General features: G+C 32.8%; 1 protein-coding gene across 1 annotated transcript in view; it reads left to right on the top strand.

The window, feature by feature from the left end:
* The first annotated feature begins 1,725 nt into the window (after positions 1-1,725).
* LOC113397818 (protein yellow) overlaps positions 1,726-21,824 on the top strand; it is a 32,927-nt gene continuing 12,828 nt past the window's right edge. Inside the window, exon 1 of the mRNA XM_026636336.2 lies at positions 1,726-1,872. The gene's annotated coding sequence lies outside the window, so the exon portion shown is untranslated. The remainder of the gene's footprint in view (positions 1,873-21,824) is intronic.

Genomic DNA, 21,824 nt, shown 5'->3' with positions numbered 1-21,824 from the left:
CAACGTTCTAGGTATCGAGACAAAACGGCGGGTCCACCTTGAGTCGTTCTCGTTGCCGTCATTGATGACGAAGGAAGGATATACGGTGACAATTCTTTGGCAGAATGCGGTATAGTCTCTTTTTTTAATGTGTCATTATTATTTGCACAAATAATGAGACCATTAAGCCAGAAATGAGGATTTGTAGCCGGACATCTTTGGTATGTTTTATTTATTATTAATAATATAAAGTTACTTTATTGAAAGCTTTTCTATGTCAGATAGTTGATTTATGTTTATATGTAAGTGCTGATTCATATTATAAAAAAAGATTTAAAACAAAAAGATGAGTTAATTTCGCTCGTTCTTCTTAGGTTTGAAGTATTTATTATACGATTTTTTTTTATACGAACTGTAGTCGACCTTTCGCGATGGAAATGTAAGTGGTATTCATATTAAAGAAATACTTAATATGACTAGTTTGTTTTTAACGTTTGAGTGACAGGCACAAATCAGACAATCGTATTATTTTAAGGTTAAAGTTTTCTATATTTTAGTCTAAATTACTATATTATAAACTTACATGCGAATGACTGTAGAAAGTTTTCGGTAAAATACTTTTTATCATTAAACTAGATTTTACACGGCAAAATTAACGTATATATACTCCATGAAATCGACCTCATTTAATAATCAATAAAATATAAGCAACCGGTATCGAGAAAAACAATACACGTCAAGTTTTATCAGCCCGTTCTGTACTTATATAACTTATCGCATCTTGGAGTAGGTAACTTAACTACTGGCCTAAATTTGAATAAACTACCGGCAATTTGTTACTACAGCTTTTTTCGGTTTAATGCCCCGTATCAAATAAATTGAACTAAAATTATCGTCTTAACATGTTAAAGTATGAGATTTGCAATTAAAAATTTACATCAGTCATGAGAAAGTTAATTTTGTACGATTAAGCGATTAACGATTACACACCTTTTACGTTGAAAATACATAGGCTACCGATTATACCAAAAAGACGTGGCGAGCGGAGCGTTGCACGAAATGATTGTAACATTTGGAAGCAAGAGCGGGGGAAAGCGATGAAATACACATATGCAAACCTTCGTTCGCTGCTCGTATGCATTATTATAATTGGCAATAGATATATTTATTAAATCTAATTAATAAAGTGCAATACCTTCTATGTCAATATTGTAATCCAATCCGATACCCATTAAGCAGAAACAAACCAATATACACATACTCCTACTAATACATTGATATAATCGATTTTTAGTGCAGTTTGAAATTATGATTGTTAACTATGTTTTTATTCATTCATTTAACAGCAATGTTGATAGCAAAACATTAAAAATAAATCCTAAATTCTAATATTTTTTCTTTTAAAACAAAAATGTTATAGTTCCGTCTGCTATGCAATTAACTTTATTTAAAATAAAAAAACAAACAAAGAAGCAATACCATATGTACAATATTATTGTTTATTCTTAACTTCCATTTAAAGAAAAATAAATTCCGTAATACTTTGAAACTTATATTTATGCGTGACAGATTTCAATAATTTTTCATCAAAACTCCTTTTACACAAACATTACTTGTTAAATCATTGCACTAAATTCAACTTTGAAATTGATTTGAGCTCAAAGCATCAGTTAAAAATAAACCATCTTATCATTTGCTTGAACAACGGGTTGTTAATTTATAATTACAAAAATTATAACCGAAATGTGTGGTTACACTACGAATCCAACAAATTGACAATCAAGGAGTGGGTTACCAGTTTACATGCGCGCACGAGAACGGTCGCTAGTGTTTGTGATAACTGTACTGTACTCGGTGATTCTGTGACTAACTTTACATTCCTGTGTAAAAACGGTACGTATCTTTTACTCTTTCTATTATATTCGGAGATTTTTATCATTTAGAAGTATATTTTTAACGTGGTTTGCATATTTGTAGTTTATCTAACTGCTTCAACAACGGAAAAAAAATTAGCATAAACATTTGCTGGTAACTGAGAAATTCTTTTGAATGCTGTGTTTCTCATCAACTTATGAATTATGTCAGACTTTTAACCGTAGATACTGATATTTTAAGAGAGACAAAATGCGTTTCCATAATTTTGAACTTGTTTTTAATCCTAAGCTAATATTCTATCGTCGGTTAAGAATTTAAAATAAAAACGTTTTTATTGGTTAAATTTTATGTTGACATACTGCTATCAGCATTTATTGTGAAACTAAGAACACGAAGTTTATTGATGCCCGCATTTAAAGAACGCATATACTTTTACCTAATTCATTAGGTAAAATAAAACAACATTATTTTGAATACATATATATATATATCTACCTACTCTTTGAGTTATCATTTCTATTTTTATGAAGAAATGCTTCAATGAATATACATTGTATATTAATATATTATACAACACATTACGTATATGAATTTAAATACGGGTAACGAAGATTGAAAAAAAAAAGTTTTTTTTTTATTTTCCAGGTACTCACTATTATGTCTCAACGTTTTTTTTTAAATGTATATATATTTAAATAAAAAGAATCTAAATATTATTCCACATAACAGACTGCTATACCGAAGTTCATTATAACCGTCCACAGTCCAGTCGTTAGAACGCGATTGAGTAACAAACATCCGAACACACGAACATTCGCATTTAATATTAAGTAAGATTGAGCGAACTTGTACAACGATCGTCATATTTCATAAGCTATAATTTATCTATCCTGATGAACTTAGTAGCTTTTTATGGTAAATTGCCGTGGGTGGTCACGGTTACCCCCATAAGGTCTGATGATTTCGAAAAAACCAATGAAAATAGGCAATAATTTATAAATTTAAGCTTATTATATCATCTATAGAATATAATAAAACGAAAATAATACTAATTATGAATGGTAGGCATAACAAGGCAAGGCAGAACACCGCGACTCTTACGTCAGTGCATTTTTTTTTAATTATGCAAAGGTGGACTTAGTAATGCCAAAAGGCATAAGTTGAATAAAGCCAATATAGGATACAAACATAATATATTTTTAATTAATATTACCAGTTGTTACTGAATATAGCTTTAAAACTAAGGCTATATTGACGTTCTTTTGTTTATATTTTGCCATAATATGTTCTACATTAAAATATAACGTCGTAATGATAGTTATCTCTTAATTAAGTTAATTGTTATACTTAACCTTGTAGCCATCCTGTTTCCTTACAATAAATGATTCTATTATCTTAAGTAATAAAGTGCCACTCATAATTATAAATTAAAACAGTTAATATTTGTTACCGATTATCTTATAAACAAATCGTTTTTTTTTTAATATCGATGAAAAAATGTTACACTGTTAAAAAGGTTATGTTAAAAACTTCCACATGCTAGTATTGATGTGTTCCGGTTTGAAGGGTGAGCCAGTGTAACTACAGCCACAGGGGAAATATCATCTTAGTTTCCAAGGTTGATGGCGCATCAGCGATATAAGCAATAGTTAATATTTCTCACATCGTAAACGTCTATGGTGTCCACTTACTATCAGGTGATCTAATAAAAACATATTCTTAAATTAATTTTAATGAAATAAATTCAAAGCGTATAACAGGTTATTCTACTGTATTCTATAAAAAAATCGACTCGATAATAATGAAGCCGTGAAAAAAATAATTAAATTATATTTCTATAGGAGTAAAGTAATTGATTTGACTATATTAACATATGCAATAGGATTTAATTAAATAAATATATGCATAGTACAACAATTTATAAAGATTAGGACTAGGTAGGTGTAGTAGAACTGATTTATTAGTATTAATGCAATGTAGATATTTACTACTTATTTATCTCAACTCGCACTACAGTATCATTTCTGATCATAAGAATTTGGACTAGTACCGAGAATGCTAGCATTTCTCTGTTCAATTGCAATTCCGATCGAATAAACCAGTCGTCCTTATTACCGGTTGAGGCAATAACATGGCGTGGGCGCGATTTTTTTACGATTAGACCAAGGTAGGGATTTTGTGAGCCAAGCTTGTACAAGAGGAACCTCATCTCATCAAACTAATCAGTTACTTTAACGCCAAACAGAATAACTTTGTATTTAATATCTTGTAAAATGTCAAAAGAGCATACTTTATAATATATTTGATTTTGCTATGTTCCGGCACATATGACCTTTTATCTCAGATACTAAATGATATTTTCGTTGTTAAATGTTAAATTTGCGCGCTTTGGGATTAAGATCGACTGATATGTCAGTCTTTTTTTAAACTATTAGGTTTATGTACATGGGTGTCATCTTACCACTAATTAGCCTATTAATCCGTCTGTCTTCCTACAAAAAAGTTAAATATTACAAATGATTTATATAACTGTACAGTATAGAACAAAGGCCTTTTTGATTGGGTGTTGTTTTGTTTAAGCGGAGATAAATCACAAAGAGTTTTAAAAATATTTTGATCTGACCCACTCGCTAGACAATAGGCTGTTTTCAAAATGTTTTTGATACGTACAAGTAGCACATGTTCAGTATGGTTAAAGTTATAACAATCCTGTTTATCGCCTGCGGCTCGCTTATTTGTCGTCACGTGGTAGGCATAAAATAGTCTTATGTCATTCCTCGCAGTCCAAGCTTGCTTCATACCTCACGCGTGACATTGGCGAAATAATATGTGCCCTCTCGGCACAAATAAAAGCAAATAATTGCTTCATACAAAATTTCATCAAATTCGGTTCAATGGTTTGGCTGTGACAGACAGACAGAGTTACTTTCGCATTTATAATATTAGTATAGACTAACTGTGCCCGCGACTTTATTCGCGTTTTAATTTCACAAAAAAGTTATTGTTGTAGCCTAAGTTACTTTTTATTACATGAGCTGCCAGTGAAAGTCCCGACAAAATCGGTCCAGCACTTCCAGAGTTTAGCCGGAACAAACAGACAGACAGACGAAAATTGAAAAATGTTATTGTGGTATATTTACCGTGTATTAATATGCATTTAGTAAAAAACGGTTATTTTAATATTACAAACAGACATTCAAATTTTATTATATGTATATATATATATATATGTATATATGTATATATGTTCTATATTGCTAAGTGTCTCAACTTCAGCGTTTACTTTAATAAATGCACTCACGTAATTTACTTAGGAACTATTCTAGATTGATACTTTCTTTTTATGTAAGTTACATAACTGTCGCTTTATTAGATGAATGTGTAATATCGCTATAATTTTTATGTAATTACATAAATTAATTTTAATATTATTCATGTAAATTTAATTGACACATAATTGGAAAGGTTATAAACCGATAAACAAACGTACTGACCGTCTAGAATCTAGATGATAAATTAAACGTGAAAATTAACCTTAATAATTATATAAATTATATTAATTAAAATGTACGTGTACAAATGTTTGTGTAATGACTATAATTATGTACCGCAGTCAATCCACCAGTCCTATCCATCCTAGGCCCCCTACCTATTGTCTCTCCCATGGTGCGCCACAGTCTAAAATCTCCCACTTTCGCATTCAGTCAATTCTAGCTTCTGAAGGACATGCGTTACGATGTCCACCTACTATCTGCACAAAAGGATTCCACACTAAGAATTAGATAGGTCATGTCGGATATACATCCCAAGTGAGGGAAGAGTACGTACAACACACACCAATACCTATAGTTTAGCAAACATGTGCACTTTAGTACATATATTATATAGAAAATGTTTTGAAGTTTACAAGTGTTACCGCGTAATACGTACGCATTATTAAATCAGAGCAATCAACTTCAAACTTGATTTTATTTCCAAACTACTATACTATATTTTTTTATTTTATCCGAACAATAATTTGTTTAAATTCCGTCATTGTTTGTATGAATTGTTTGTTTTGCACGTCGGTATTTTATGAAATTTGTAAACAAATGAATAACACTGATCGTCCGTTCACGATGATCATGTGCAACTAATTTGTATACAACACTGTTGATATTTTCAATATAATTTATATACATGTTAACTAAAATATAGTAAAGTAATCATAATATACTCCCGACTGAATGATTACGTACAAACAACCTATACCATACGTATCACTAAACATTTAAAATAACAATTAAACAAAAAAATATACGCCATCATAGTTCTTTAAAAATGTCAACAACATTGCATTTGATAATACAGAATGAAATTCGATTTTTTTTTTTATTTCGTAACGCAACGATCTTATCTTACAGTGAAACAATGTTGATATCTTCAACTGAATCCGAACGATTCGTTTAGTGTCAATCATTTTAACCAATGAAAATAAAAATACTTTTGGGATAATAAAACGCACTGCCGAATTTGCAACTAGTAGTTTTATTTTCTTAATTAAAAAAAATATCAATGTTGACGAAGGCCTCACCTTCTATTCTATTAACGAGAATTGTTTAGAGGTAAGCAGCCACACAAAGCGGGCTGCAAGGTTGTACTACTTTATATTTATAATATACATACAGAACCGTACACGCACCACGCACTGTCACACACACATACACAAATAATTTTAACTTGGTAGTTGTGTGAATGTTATAGGAACATAGAGATACTCCACTCTCTTCAGTGTTTCGACTTAAAGGTAACCTCTTTTTGTAATGGTAACTGAAAAAGAGTCGTGTCACGGGTCGCCCGTTTGGAACGAAGTTGTTTTCGCTGTTTAATATTATGTATTAAATAAGACAATGGAATAAATTAACGTTTCAGAAAATATAAATGACAAGAAATTAAATTGTTATTAAATATCCGTGTGAGTAAAACAATAATTTAAAAATAACGTTAAACAAAACCGCATATAATAGAAAGAGACGGGGATAAAGAGTAAGAGGGAGAGAACGCCTGGAGGGGGCGTTTATTACGTGAGAATTTCTGCAACATAGCTCTGCTTTGAGCCGCGTAAAAGAACTTCATTCCTAAAACGATTAAACTAGGTAAATAATTACATTGAAGTCAATTAATTATTTTACCTAAGACACAACTCCCCCCCCCCCCCAACGCGGGTGAAGTCGCTGTTTGCCGCGATTAATAAATCGCTTTTGTATCGCTTGTGGTGTGTTCGACTCTTACCTGCTAAAGCGTAGTCGGATAATCAGTTTAAACAACTATAAGTTAACTTTAAATTAATAAAGGTTATTTTTTTATTAACGAAACATCTGCTATTACGTAATCAGGGTTGTCAAGTGTAAGTTATAAACATGTTAACACGACGTGTTAATAAGTAAACTTGAATTATATTTGCTAGTTTTTAAAGGAGGTCGCCTATCAAGTTTCAAATATTTGATTTGGATTTGAGTTTTTTTTAAAACGTATTATGATAGTCGTATCTTTTATATTAAACCAGTTAAATTCAGTTTGTGACAAAAATCATTCAAGAACTTGCATACAATCCCTCATCTACTTTGCCTCATTGAAGCGTAAAAAATGTAGCCTATGTTAGCTTACCTCGTGACAAATTTCATCGAAATGAAACATACCGACAGTGGTAACAGACCGACAGAGTCACTTTCGCGGGCAAAATTATGTCTCTGTCATATTCAACATTGTTATACTTAAAAAAAGTAGGTTTGTACAATTTTATTTCAATTCAGTGAGTGTAGTGCACACTCCTAGCTAAGTTACAAAATAGTCTGTATTAAGAAGTAGCAGTCCTGTTCCTCTTTTTATATGTTACTAAAATGTACTATATTATTATCTGTATGGCTTTTTAAACCAATTTTATATACGTGTGTGTGTGCGTGCGTATGTGTATTTGTGTATGCATTTGCGTGTGCGTGTGTGTGAGCGTGAGTGCGTGTGTGTGGGTGTTTCTTTTTTATATTTATGTATTGTATTATTTTTGCGGGTTTAGTGTTTGTAGTGTACCTAATGAATATTAAATTTGCATCCCGAATTTTATAATATTACAGCAGCATGAGGTGAATCATTTAATATCTTAACTAATATTGTGCTTACTAGCTTAATTAGTTAATCGTTGATCATTAAATTTTACAAACATAATTTCTATATATTTTTGTGTGTAAGATAAAACATATGATAGACCCTTGCTACGGCTTTGTGCTAGCCCGCTTGAGTTGGCACCTATCTCTATGGTAATATCTCATCAGATATTCTACCGCCAAACAGCAGTACCCAGCATTATTATGTTCTAGTTGGAAGGGTAAGTGAGTTAGTGTAACTACAGGCACAAGGGACACATCTTAGTTACAAAGGTAGGTGATGCATTGGCGATATAAGGATTGGTTAATATTGCTTACACCATTGTCTATGGGCGGTGGTGACCACTTACCATCACGTGACTCGCAGGTGTCGTCCGCCTGCATACATCATAAAAAAAATATAAATTATGTTATCAAAATATGACATAGGCAGCCCTGCGCATGACCGCCATTATTTTCATTGTAATGTAAATCATCGTCGTTAACAATATATTATGGAAATATAACGTAAATATTATTTATTTTAATGTAAATACAAAATGAGACCTTGTAGCGAAGCTATTAGAGTCGAAAATCGGATTCATCTTTGTTTTAATATTGGGTAATTGTTAGCGCAATTAGTCATTATAATGGTTTGTATTGAATAATAATTAATTTAATTCGACGTAATTTTTGAATAAATAATTGCCGTTACTCTCTAAGATACTTTTATATTTATACATTTATTTCGTTTTGACCGATTTCCGCCACGGAATTTTATCTCGTGGGAGACCAGCTGGCTACTCAGTAAATATTTTAGTACACAAGTAATCCTATAATCCTATGGGACAGTCATTCTGACACGACCGGAAATACCTCAGGTCCAGCTGGCAGCTACGGCTGTACTTTCCAAGGCACGGGAGCGTACAACATTTTATCTTCCAGACTCCGGGCTGTTACTGAGAGAATACCTTTCTATTGGCCCGATCTAGGGTTTGAACCCTTGCGGCTTTATAACTGTATTCATCATTAATAAAGACGTAGCTTGTACAATGTACGTTACATTGTAAGTAATGTACCTAATCAATGTTGTAATGCGTTACTGCCCAGCAGTTCATATACTTCTCGTCCTTAACGGAGTTTATTTCGCCACGCTATGTCAGTTCTGGTTGTATATGTGACAATTTTGTTGTTGTTGTTGTGACATGAGCTCCAAACATGCTTCGCAACACGTCTTTCTGAGCCGTGGGACCTCGGACATGGGATTTACAAGCTGTTACACTTTATGGAAAAACTTCAAGTTATAATAAAAACAAATAGATTTAAAATATTAAAATACGTTTCATAAATCTAACCAGGAAACCATTAATATTTCATTAAGTACTGTTTTTTTTGTGTTTAATTTTTGCACTGTACATTTGCAGACGAGCGAATGTACCCGATACACAGATATGGACAAGAAATCCGTTAACGCTCTGGTGATCTTAGACTCTTAAGTGATTATGTCCTTTGGGTCCTGTAGCTTTATTTTCAATAACAAAATATTAAATTACTTTAAATTAAGTTTAGTTTACCCAATAAAATATATATATATACATATATATATATTTCTATCATAATAATAATACAATACTGCAACGACGTATACTCTATTCCAAACATAAGAGGAGAAAAGCCAAATATACAACATTTTACAGTAAATTGACGCGATATCATTGGTCGAGAGCATTGATATCGATCGATGACATTCACTATGGATTTGCGAAAAAATGGCGTTTGGACGTCGACGAAACTGTTATCGAAATTTTGGGAAGTAAAATTAAAATGGAAATAAATAGTTAAGTGTTGTATTATAAATAAAGATATATTAGTCATAAACTCTTAGTAGTAAACAATATAACCGAGTTATTAGCAAATCGCACGAAATACGTAAATCTAAGGTTTGTTTATCTTTTTTCCTACTTCCATTGGAATAGGCATATTATGTAGTATACGCCTCACGCTTACACAAGTAAGTAGACACTGGCGGAAAACGACATGACATTAGAGAGCGGTTGATTTTTGACTATCGACAAGCAAGTGTAACAATATTAAATTTATCTTTATTTAATAAGAATACGTATATGCATTTGCGTCTGTGTGAGCGCGTGTGTAAGTTTGTGTGAGTGTGTATTGGTGTATCTACTTTATATGTAATGTATTGTATTATTTTTGATTGTTTACTGTTTGTAATGTACCTAATCAATATGAAATTTGCTGAAACCTACATGGTAATATTACGGCAACACGAGTTGAGTTATTTAACATCTCAACTAATATTATAAATGGGAAAGTAAAATTATTCAAAACATAAAATTGATCTAATAATAAAAATATGACGTAATATTGAATTAAGATTTTTAACTTTTGACTTTGAGATCGTCCTGATGTTACGAGTTATCACCAAACCGCGCCAAAATATATTTAAATTAAAAAAAAAATGATCTCTATAATAGTCGTAAACTACATAACGTTATAGTTCCTTATAAATAAAGGTAGCGACCTCTAGTTGTAAGTGAGAGCACGGATTTGTAGGTCAGGGCACTCCGGAATCGGTCTCATAGCCGCGCCCTCGCGTATTAAATAAACTTAAGGTTGTGTACACAGAGATATAGCAATTATCATCTTAAATATAAAGACTATTATAGAATACATTTCGGTTGCATGGCAAATAACGATTATAATACAGCGATTAAATACAAATTATCAAAAGGTTGTTATGGTATGAGGAAAGTTGAGGAAATGTCAAAAGCGTTACAGAAGTTCGTTCTTTATATTTATATTTACACTTCATATTACTCAACACTCCTTCTACAGAAAAAGAATTGGATATTTCATAGTAAATTGTTATTTTAAGTCGTTAGGGTTCCGTACCTCTAAAGGAAAAAGGAACCCTCAAAACACTTCGTTATCTGTCCGTTCGTCAGGGACGCGTAATGGTATGCAGTTGAAATGAATACAAAATACTGAGGTCTGCGACCCCTGGAAATAAACAAACGTACAAGTTTACGCAATCAAAAGATATGGCCGTTTATGTCGCATTTTCCATAAATTGGCATAGGATACTTCCCTTTAAGCAAAGTAAGAAGCAATATCTTGTAGCACAATTATACAAAAAAATCCGCAAAACCACAAATTTGTTGTTCCATCAGTGTATTTTTGTCTGTCTGGTGGTACGGAACCCTCAGTGCGCGACAACGAATCGCACTTGCCCGGTTTTTTAATACAAAATAAAATATTTCTAACGACTGCTTACAAAAAATAACAGCGCTTGTGAAAGTTTGAAAGTTTACAGATTTGAATGAAATTTGAAACCGACATAACTTACACCGTGACTTAATAAGTAGGATTTACACTTGTAACTCATATGCAGGCGAAGCTGCGGACGGATGCTAGTTATAAATATAATCGGTCAACTGTCCTACCAGGCTCCCCCTATAGCCCGACATGCCTATAACAGTACATATATACAAAGCAAATTTATTGCGGCAAATTTTCGTCAAAGTATGTTTAAACATATAGTAGCTATATATGTATGTATGTGTCGAGATGCCCCAGTCGAAGTCGTGAATTTTAACCAATGTCGAGTGTTCAAAACAAGCACCACTGAATTTTCACGTGCTTAATTTGCGATTATAACTTAGAAAAATCCATGTGTCTTATTGCAATTAAATTCTGAAACATCTGTATTCACCACCACGTGTATCGCAGAAGTAGGATATTTACAGGCCGTTACTTTGCCCTACTATTTATCAGGCTGGTGATCAAAAAAGTTCCGGACTACAAGGTTTTAGTAGCAGTTCTCTGTAGTCTAACAACTTCGATCATCCGACACCGTTTTGCAATAAAAACAGATTACCGCGAGTTAACTGTAATTGACGGAAAAATTAAATTCTATTAAGAAGACTACAAGAGCTAAGTGCCCTTGAAAATCGCACGCACACACTTACAAAATCGACAAAAACAGCAAGCCCGTGAACTAATGCTTAAGCGAGGTAACGAGGTTACGCCCAAATATTCTAATAGATGGCGCCAAACCGAGCGAAGTAAGATCAATCATAAATCTCATAAAAAATAGATAGGACAAAAGAATTGTTTTTATTTCTTTCGATGTTAGTGAACAAATGATTATAAAATAAAACTGATTCAATTAAACTTACAATATTTTTATTTTGTATACAATAAAATAGACAGTTAGTTTTACAAGAAAGAATAATATTTATTATAAGAAAACATGAAACAATGAATTTACCATCAAAATTACAAAAAAATATCTCGTAACGTAATGATGCGGCGAAAAGATCGACACGTCTGTATAGCATCAGGCCTCGGCCGGCAATGTCTGTACATGGCGTTTACGCACGCATGCGTACGCATTTTGTTCGAAAATAAGAATATCTGATTTTAAAAAAATCTATTGATTTTACTAAAAAAGTGACACAGAGGTATAGTAGTATATTGCTTGTAGAATAATCTGACAAAAAACCAGAATTATTGAATGTATATAAGTATAGTTATTATTTGTTAAAAGATTTTTTTAGAGGTAACTTTGTGATTTTTTCTATCGTACCAAATTAATGACATCATGTTTTAAAAATAACAAATAACTTGTACGTATCCTGAAGATTATCATATATTTTTTTCATTTGGTTTACTGCATTGGATCATATACTTTTTTGCATTATAAAACTTGCATTTAGCTCGATGTAGTCCCCTTAACAAAAATTCAGATTATTTGTCATCCCAATGCGACCTCCAACACGATAGAGGTTAAACCAGTTTTCAGCAGTTCACCTCACACTATTTACATAACTACGTAATTTAAATATTTATATGTACATAATCTTTATTTGCAATGTTTTTGGTCATAAAAAAGTCGAAAACCTTCAAATTAGACGTATTGAATTTTCTATGAAATACTTTTTATAGAATATTTCATCTCGTAATTAATATTTTATATCACATATTAAAAGAAGAAGATTCAAAAGATAGAGGATTCAATCACGAGCATCACAACTATATTTTCATGTACTTTTTGTATATATACACAAATATAGCGGGCGTGTAAATAACAATAGCGGTCTTAAGAAAATACACTTTACTATATGTAAACAATCAATAGAATTACTAAACAATTGAGATAACTTAATTTACCAATTATCGGCGCAAGAGCGGACGCCGTTAGTTGTTTTCGCGCGCTCGACTCTCAAATCTCAATCGTTCACGGTATCGGACCGGCAGTTCCTGATTCGTTCAGGAACTCGTCCGCTATACAAATTAACAAATGCTGTATAAATATAGCATTTCGTACTCAGTGAAGGAAAACATCTTGAGGAAAAGTTGTTGTGTCGAAAAAAAACTGCCACACCTGTGTATACTCTAAACCTCTCCTCAAAAGGAGAACAGTTTTTGCCCAGTAGTAGAACGAGTCCCGTCTTAAGCTCAACAATTGTCCAGGTACGATTAAGATATCTTGGTAGGGGGCGCCTCACTGATAGTCCCAGACTTGACCTGAATATTCGGCGAGGCGCCCGGGTTTTGTGGACCTCTGCGGCCTGGATTAATACCAGCCTGAGTATAACTGGCAAAGAGGTTGTTAGTTTACTACTCCAATAAACTCTGAAGAGTCGCTTTATTAATCGTGTCTCTTTCCCATCTCATATACTTAGGGTCAGAGAATTATGTTTTGTCTCTTTCATACGTCATTATTACACAGTAATATCTTATAATACAGATAACACAAAATTGTATATCATCTTTACTTATAACTTACACATTAAAACCTATGGCTTATGAAAAAGAAGCAACAATAAGCAATTATTAGATTAACATATTCCATGCGATTCTCTTGTAAATTTGCTACATTATGCACGACAAACAGTTCTTGATTATCATATCTTTATTTATAATACAACACCATTCCATTTAACTACTAACAGCTCCTCTTTCAACATCACCTTTTATTTAACTTCCAAAGTTCCGAGAGCAACTTTGCCAACATAACCGCAATTATTTTTAGGAAATCATAATGAATGCCATGGATTATTCAAGACCTGGAAAAACTGTTTATGTTAATTCAATGTCAACAGTTGTTTACTTGTTTTTACTCGTCCTGCGATTGCTTTAGCACTTGAAAGCGATTACTGCGTCGAGTTCCATTAATATCCATCATATAACTTCCGTTTTGATCCGTGATGAATAATAAACCAAGACACACGACCTCTGTTACAAAATACAGCTTACCTTACGTGTTTTCCTGTAGAGCGAAATACATGAATTATAACATATAAAAGTATCTTGAAAAGGTAACCTTGGTGGTAATTTTGTGTGAGTCTTACCAATTGGATCTGGTTTTGGGTAGGTACCACCTACTCCATACATATTATAGTAGTATCTTGTTTCGCTTTGACCGATGAGTGATTTAACAGTCACAGAAGACTTAACATCTTAGTTCCCAAAGCGCATTGAGGATGTAAGGGAAGTTACCGTCATGTGGTCAATTTGCGAGTTTGTATATCTAATTCAAATTAAAAACTCATTGGTCATGGTTCGAAATGATATCTTCATTTGTCGGCTAGGCACTTTGTACATTGGACCATTTCGATTCTCACAAACCATCTTTGGAGAGACGTGCATCCATACGAGTTAATCGTTATAATCAAAAGGATATCATGTTTTTACAAATTCCTTCATTTCCGGGAATTCAAGAGAAACATGTTTCCTCTTTGTGACATCAAGGAAAACCGTAAGAAATACTGGTAACAATAAAGTTAAGGTCAGCGTTAAAAGTACATCCCAGCTAGTCATACGTCACGCGAAATATTCTCATGTGTGTGTGTGCATGCTGCGTGCAGTGTTGTCATCAGTATTTTAAACACACACGCAAAGTTTAAATCATCCTCATTTTCTATAATGACGCGACAATTCAAATTAAACATTATTTAAAATAAATTTAATAAAAATAATTATGCTTATAAAAGAAATACAATAGAGATATTCATTATTTATTAGTTAGTTTATTAAGCAATAAAACTCTTACAATCTAACTATTATATTGAAACTAGTTGCCTGCGGCTTCGCTCGCGATGTAGGGTTGTTCGTGAAGTATTAGGCATAAAAAGTAGCCTTTGTCCTTTCTTGGGGATTCTTAGATGAGTCGAAATGGCCCAGTAGTAAGAGCGCGTGTATCTTATTGTTGATGTTACCGATGATTTTGGGTTCAAACCCAGGCAAGCACCACTGAATTTTCATGTGCTTAATTTGTGTTTATAATTCATCTCGTGCTCGGCGGTGAAGGAAAACATCGTGAGGAAACCTGCGTGTGTCTAATTTCAACGATATTCTGTCACACGTGTATTCCACCAAGCCGCATTGGAGTAGCGCGTCAATTGTTTAACATAGGTCACCCTTAGCCCAGATATAAGACATTTAATTGTAAACCTTATTTTAATTTTTATAAACAACGAAATTTTTGCTCAAAAACCGTTTCATCGGATTTAGTCTCGTAACCTTCAATTAACATTCGATAAAATAGTTCATATAGATTCGTGTCGATGTAATGTTATTTCAATGTAATAAATTAATTTGTTTTGTACACTTTGTAAGGACATACGAACTAGGTCGAAATAGTAACTATTGCACTGACGCGACCTCAGTAGGGCTGTGAGATTATTGATATCGGTATACATAACGGAAAATGAGCCATTTGATGGTAAATTGTCACACCGCTCATGGAAATTAATAAAAATGGAGAGCCGAGATGGCCCAGTGGTTAGAACGCGTGCATCTTAACCGATGATTTCGGGTTCAAACCCAGGCAGGCACTACTGAGTTTTCATGTGCTTAATTTGTGTTTATAATTCATCTCGTGCTCGGCGGTGAAGGAAAACATCGTGAGGAAACCTACATGTGTCTAATTTCAACGAAATTCTGCCACATGTCTATTCCACCAACCCGCATTGGAGCAGCATGGTGGAATATGCTCCATACCTTCTCCTCAACGGGAGAGGAGGCCTTAGCCCAGCAGTGGGAAATTTACAGGCTGATTATGTTATGGAATACCTTACATAGCCAATGCGCCGCCAAGCTTGGAAACTAAGACTTTATGTCCCTTCTGCCTGTAGATGCCTCACCATTCAAACCGGAACACAAGAATACTAAGTATTGCTGTTTCAAATAATTAATCTGACCAGTGGCTAGTACCAACCAAGACTCGCTTGTACAAAGCCACACTAAGTAAAATTAATAAGAGGATATATAAAATCCCATAATCTGGAAATCTTAAGAAAGTATTTGATAATAATATTTGTTTACTTGGGTGAAAACTTAATACAATAATAATTAGGTATTAATAATTATAGTTTCATTTAGATAGGGCACTTAATGTTCGTGATAGGACCGAGCCCTAAATGAGAAGTGTGCAATATCTATAATTATTGATAGTCTATAAACAAGATTGAGTAAGTGTATTTGATGTAAGTTATTATGCAATGCTAAGTATACAAATACATAACATCAATGCTCAAATATACTTCTATTCGTATAAAATTAAAACAGAAAGATGGACTCACCTTTTACGATACTACGTAGAGTTGCCATAATAAAAAAAAATAATAAAATATTTAAGTTAGGTATATTTTAATTTTATATTATAACCTGGCAACACTATTTGTATAGTGTGACAGTTCAGCAAAAAAATTTTTATGCCAATAAAGACACATTCTGTAATCGATTATATATTTTAGTGTTGTATGACATAAGGCAATATGACGGCGCATGCGTAGCGCCATATGTTGAATTACGTCGGAACTAGATTTGACAACTACTCGTAACTGTCAAAATCTAGTGGAGCGTCGTGTGGATAGTTAGCGCACACATAATGGCGGCATTCAACTGGGAAGAGAAACCGTCATTGTAAACGCACCACAAATACGACGAATCGCTATTGTTCCGTGTAATCTACGATAGTTTTTGTTAATTTCGATTCATTTGTGATATAAAGTGAATATTGAGACTATTAATTAGATTTTTGGACTAAACACTGATTTTAATTTTATTTGAAGAAGTATATTGATTATACAATTGATTTTGACGTTTTATCTTGTTATTCAATTGCATCTAGAAGTCATATATCATGGCTAATCCTGACAAAGGTGCTCGCCTTTACATATGTAGCAATAGTATGACTTTTCGATAATATGTAGCTGGTATTGCAGACATGGGTTAGTTACGGTCAAGCGAGTCTGCGCTTTGGAGTTTTATTTGCGTGGCAACTTGTAATCTAATTATTTTTTGTATAAAACCGCCATTTTATTTATTTTTCTTAGGATCAGTAACAGAAATGACAATAGTACAACAATAAAGATACATAATATTAAAACGATGACAATTGTATTTCTAAAATGAAATTTGAATTTTTTAATTATTTTATAAGAGCAAAAATAACTAAATAATAATGATTGATGTTTTGTCAATATAATTATTAAATTGAAAGCAAGAAGAAATGTAATTAATTAACATTATTGTTACAAAATTAGCAAATTCAAATATATCTTCGAATTTCTTTATTATAATTTTCTTTTTATTTTGCGAATCCAGTATGAATACCACAGATTATTCAACATGATATATTCAATTCAATGTTAAAGTTGTTTAATTTACTTTACTCTTCTTTTGGTTGCCATAGACTAATAATTGAGTAATTTCCTTTATTACAATAATAGTATACTCGTCATAGTTCAACATAAGGAAAAGAAGATGTTAAAACGGACGTTATCGATATATATAAACAATCACATTGACATAAAAATTAAAAAAAAATAAAATAATATCAATATAATTAAAAATGTATTACTCGATATTAAGGTATAATCGATTCCAGTTTTCAAACTATTTTTATAAAGTTGAAAGATTCTTTTTTTCACAGTCGTGGACATGCAAATTCGTTTTAATCAAACTGTTACAATTAACGTGAAATCTTTTAAGTGCGATATCGATTGACAAATTATGTAAAGATATTTTATCTTCAATTAAAAAAAAAAATAGACCAACGCTTAAAAGAAAAAACGCATTAAATATTTTAAAGATACTGAAAATACAAAATGTGCGCTTGGAAGGTAAGGTTAGTCATTTCGAAACTAGAACCGCTTAGAGTCATAAATAAACTGTTAGTAGTTATTGTTTTCCGTTTTGATAGTTAAATGCCGGGAAAGTGTAATTTACTGGCAACACTATGTTGCAATAAAAACGTAATTCTAGATAATAAAATAGAAATATATATTTAAGTACTTCCTTGTTGCGATAAAGGCGTTGTGACATAGAAACAGTAATATAAAAAACTACTTTTTTAAGTCATAGTCAGTAGGGGGTCTGACAAATGGGCTAAATGGATGATAAATGATCGTAGATTCGGTACTTTTAAATGTATAGTTTTAATTTTAACATGGTGTTTGCTAATTTGTCGATGGCTTGAAAAATAGTATCTACTATCTATCGTTCCCGACTTTAAACGCTTTTATCAAAATATTCTTTAATAAAATAGGAGACGCAGGTTCAGCTACCTGCGTCTTTGCACGCGCGAAATTTGTAAAAAAATATTTTACCCATCGAACTTACATTACACCCTCGAAGGGTGACGTAAAAAAAGTAGCCTATGTCGCCGCGGGAGTCAAACTATCTCCACACCAAATTACATCTGAATCGATCAGCGATATAAAATTGAAGAGACAGACAGACTTATTTTCGCATTTATAATATAAATTTTTAACGTAAGGTTAATATAATTGACGACTAGTGGTCGAGCAGTGTGTACACCGGTTTTTAGTCGTCGCCACTCCGAGGCCCCGGGTTCGATTCCCGGCCGAGTCGATGTAGAAAAAGTTCATTAGTTTTCTATGTTGTCTTGGGTCTGGGTGTTTGTGGTACCGTCGTTACTTCTGATTTTCCATAACACAAGTGCTTTAGCTACTTACATTGGGATCAGAGTAATGTATGTGATGTTGTCCAATATTTATTATTGTTTATTAATATTATAAATGATTATCTATTATAAGAGTGAGGTGACCTCACCCGCACGACCAATGACGACTTGTTATCAAAAGCAGCGCTTCTGAAATCGTTCGTCTTAATTGAGACAATATGCGGTTTTCAGGCCACCTGATAGTAAGTGGTCACCGGCGTCCATGGACACAGTACTGCAAGAACATTTCATCGTGACTCACCTTAGGTATATATAACATGCGCAATGAATTTTGCTTGCGCGATTTAGAATTTCACTGGATTATATATATTTCTAGCTAACATCCCTGGCTTAGCAGGCGTAGTATAAAAGTATACATGAAACGTATATGTATCGTACTAAATATTATAACTATTGGTTTACGCGGTACCATTTCAAATAACATTGCATTATACACCAAAACCTTCCCCTTGAAGCACTCAGTCCATTGGTCTATGAAAATCCGTTTGGTAGTTTTTGAGTTTATCTTGTACAGACAGACAGTTTTATAATATATAGTAATTGGTACTTGGTTATAAAAATCAACACTAATATTATAAATGCAAAAGTTATTCCGTGTCTGTCTGTTAGGTTTTCACGGCTAAACACTGAACCGAATTTGATAAAATTTACTACGAAGCAAGTTTGAAGTCCAAGGAAGGGCCTATTCTGTTTTCTTATGTCTATTATCTGACATCAAACCCCTAAAACGTAAGCGATCTATAGTATAAATTCAATTAATAGTTGCAAGTTGTTCGTGAAAGTGGATTCAATCAGGACGGTCAAGAAAATCAGTAGTTTCTTTTTCAGAATGAATATATTTGTCTCTAATTTAATTTTCGTAATGACGATTCTAAGGTCAAACTTCTTTTATACCTAAAACTTACGACCAATGACACGCGACCGAGAACTAGTTAACAAAACTGAATATGAATTAAATTATTATTGAAATGATATTTAAAAATAGAACGTAACAAATATTACTTTTATGATAATTAATTGTACAAAATAATCTTATATCTGTATTTTTTAACGGAATTTCAATAGCATGTCGGCGACTTAGGAGACGAATGGTGAATTTGTATGTGAAAACAAATCTTATTATATTACTTTAAAGTTTAAATTCAAGTGCGAATAATAACAATGGCTTTAAAATATAATGGATCAGGCATCCGTGTTGAATCGTAATGTTTTAAGAATGTTATAACGTGTTATGTCATCGGTATACTGTTAATTGAACGATAAAACGTATTTCGAGAATGTTTAAAGCACCTGTTAGTATTACTTGAACGTTTAGTACTCAATGTTTAAATCACACAGTGGTGTTTTTGTCGAAGGTTAAAATTAAACGCAAATATTAAGCTGACAAGAACTATATTTCTTGAAATACAATTCGGTAACTTTTAAAAATGTCGCTTCCCGCGCTTTGTAACCAACCGCCATTTTCTTTTGAAGCCCCGCCCCACCGAGCGGCCACCAGTGTGCCCAGTTGATATAAAAATTATTTACCCGGTAAAGCTATTTAAATAATTATTAAAAAAAAATCTTACATACATATAATATTGGTAGGTGAACGGATCTTGGGCCATCTGATTGTCACCACTGTGCATAGACATTGCCACTGTTACTAACATTTTAAACATTCCTTAAATCTCGAATGCGCCACCAACCTTGGGAACTAAGATGTTATATCCCTTGCGCCTGTAGCACTGACTCACACACCATGTACTGAAGTTTGATCGTCGAATGTGTGATGTGTATTTGGTACCTATCTAGACGGTTAGTAAAAAATCACCAAGGATGCATTCGTCTTCGGTGTAAACAAGAAATCGTAATCGTATTGTATGTATTGCGTGATATATACTATTTAGTACATTATGTAGGTACTTGCGTACAATTAACGGATGGAAAGGCTTGACCTTGATTGGGGACAGCAGTCACATTTCGATTAACCTTGACCAAAAATAACATTACATTTTTATATTGTAGTATCCGCCACGACTTACTGATATAATTAGGCTTTCAAATTGAGACATATTGAAATAAACATATACAAGAATTGTACTGAGCTACGACTTTACTCGGTAGGGCTTTGTACAAACCCACCTGAATAGGTACCATCTACTCATCGTCTATTATATAATGTCATATTGTACTATTAAGTATTGTTGTCTTCGGATTTGCACGGTGAGTGAGCAATTACAGGCACACTACTGATAAACAATGTCTATGGGCAGTGTCGACGCCTGGTCCGCCTACCACTATGACATAATACATATATTACCACATTAAATACTAATTTAATTCCGTCTACTACTATTATGCCTTCAAAATTAAATTGAGCCTGTAATCTCGACCGCACCGATCAATCTCTATCGTGTCTTTTCCATCGCACGTGACGTTGGCGAAATAATCTGTGCCTTTTTGGCACAAATAAAAGCCAAAAAAAAAAAATACTAATCAAAACTTATTTATTACATGCAAAAGTCGTTCTAATCAAATCAAAACTTACCACCGGTTTGGAAAGAGACACTGGTACGAAAAAACTGGAGTTAAAAGTGTTAGGCTCATAGAAGCATTCGAATCGTCACCTTAAGATGGGAAGTATATTCTACCGAGAAGAATTAACAAGAAACTAAATAGTTAACAGATACAATTAATTTTTTTATATATCCTGTCTAGAAATAAACCAATGTGCACAGTGGACTTAGTGTCCACGTTTTTTGTCATTAACGTAACCTTGTATTAAGTAATATGTAGATATTATTTATCAATGTTTTTTTCACATGAGCTTCAAATTTTTTAATAGGCCAAGT

The sequence above is a fragment of the Vanessa tameamea genome, chromosome 13 (genome assembly GCF_037043105.1).
Source record: "Vanessa tameamea isolate UH-Manoa-2023 chromosome 13, ilVanTame1 primary haplotype, whole genome shotgun sequence".
In the NCBI taxonomy this organism is placed as follows: Eukaryota; Metazoa; Arthropoda; class Insecta; order Lepidoptera; family Nymphalidae; genus Vanessa; species Vanessa tameamea.
This window is presented reverse-complemented; position numbering and strand designations above follow the sequence as displayed.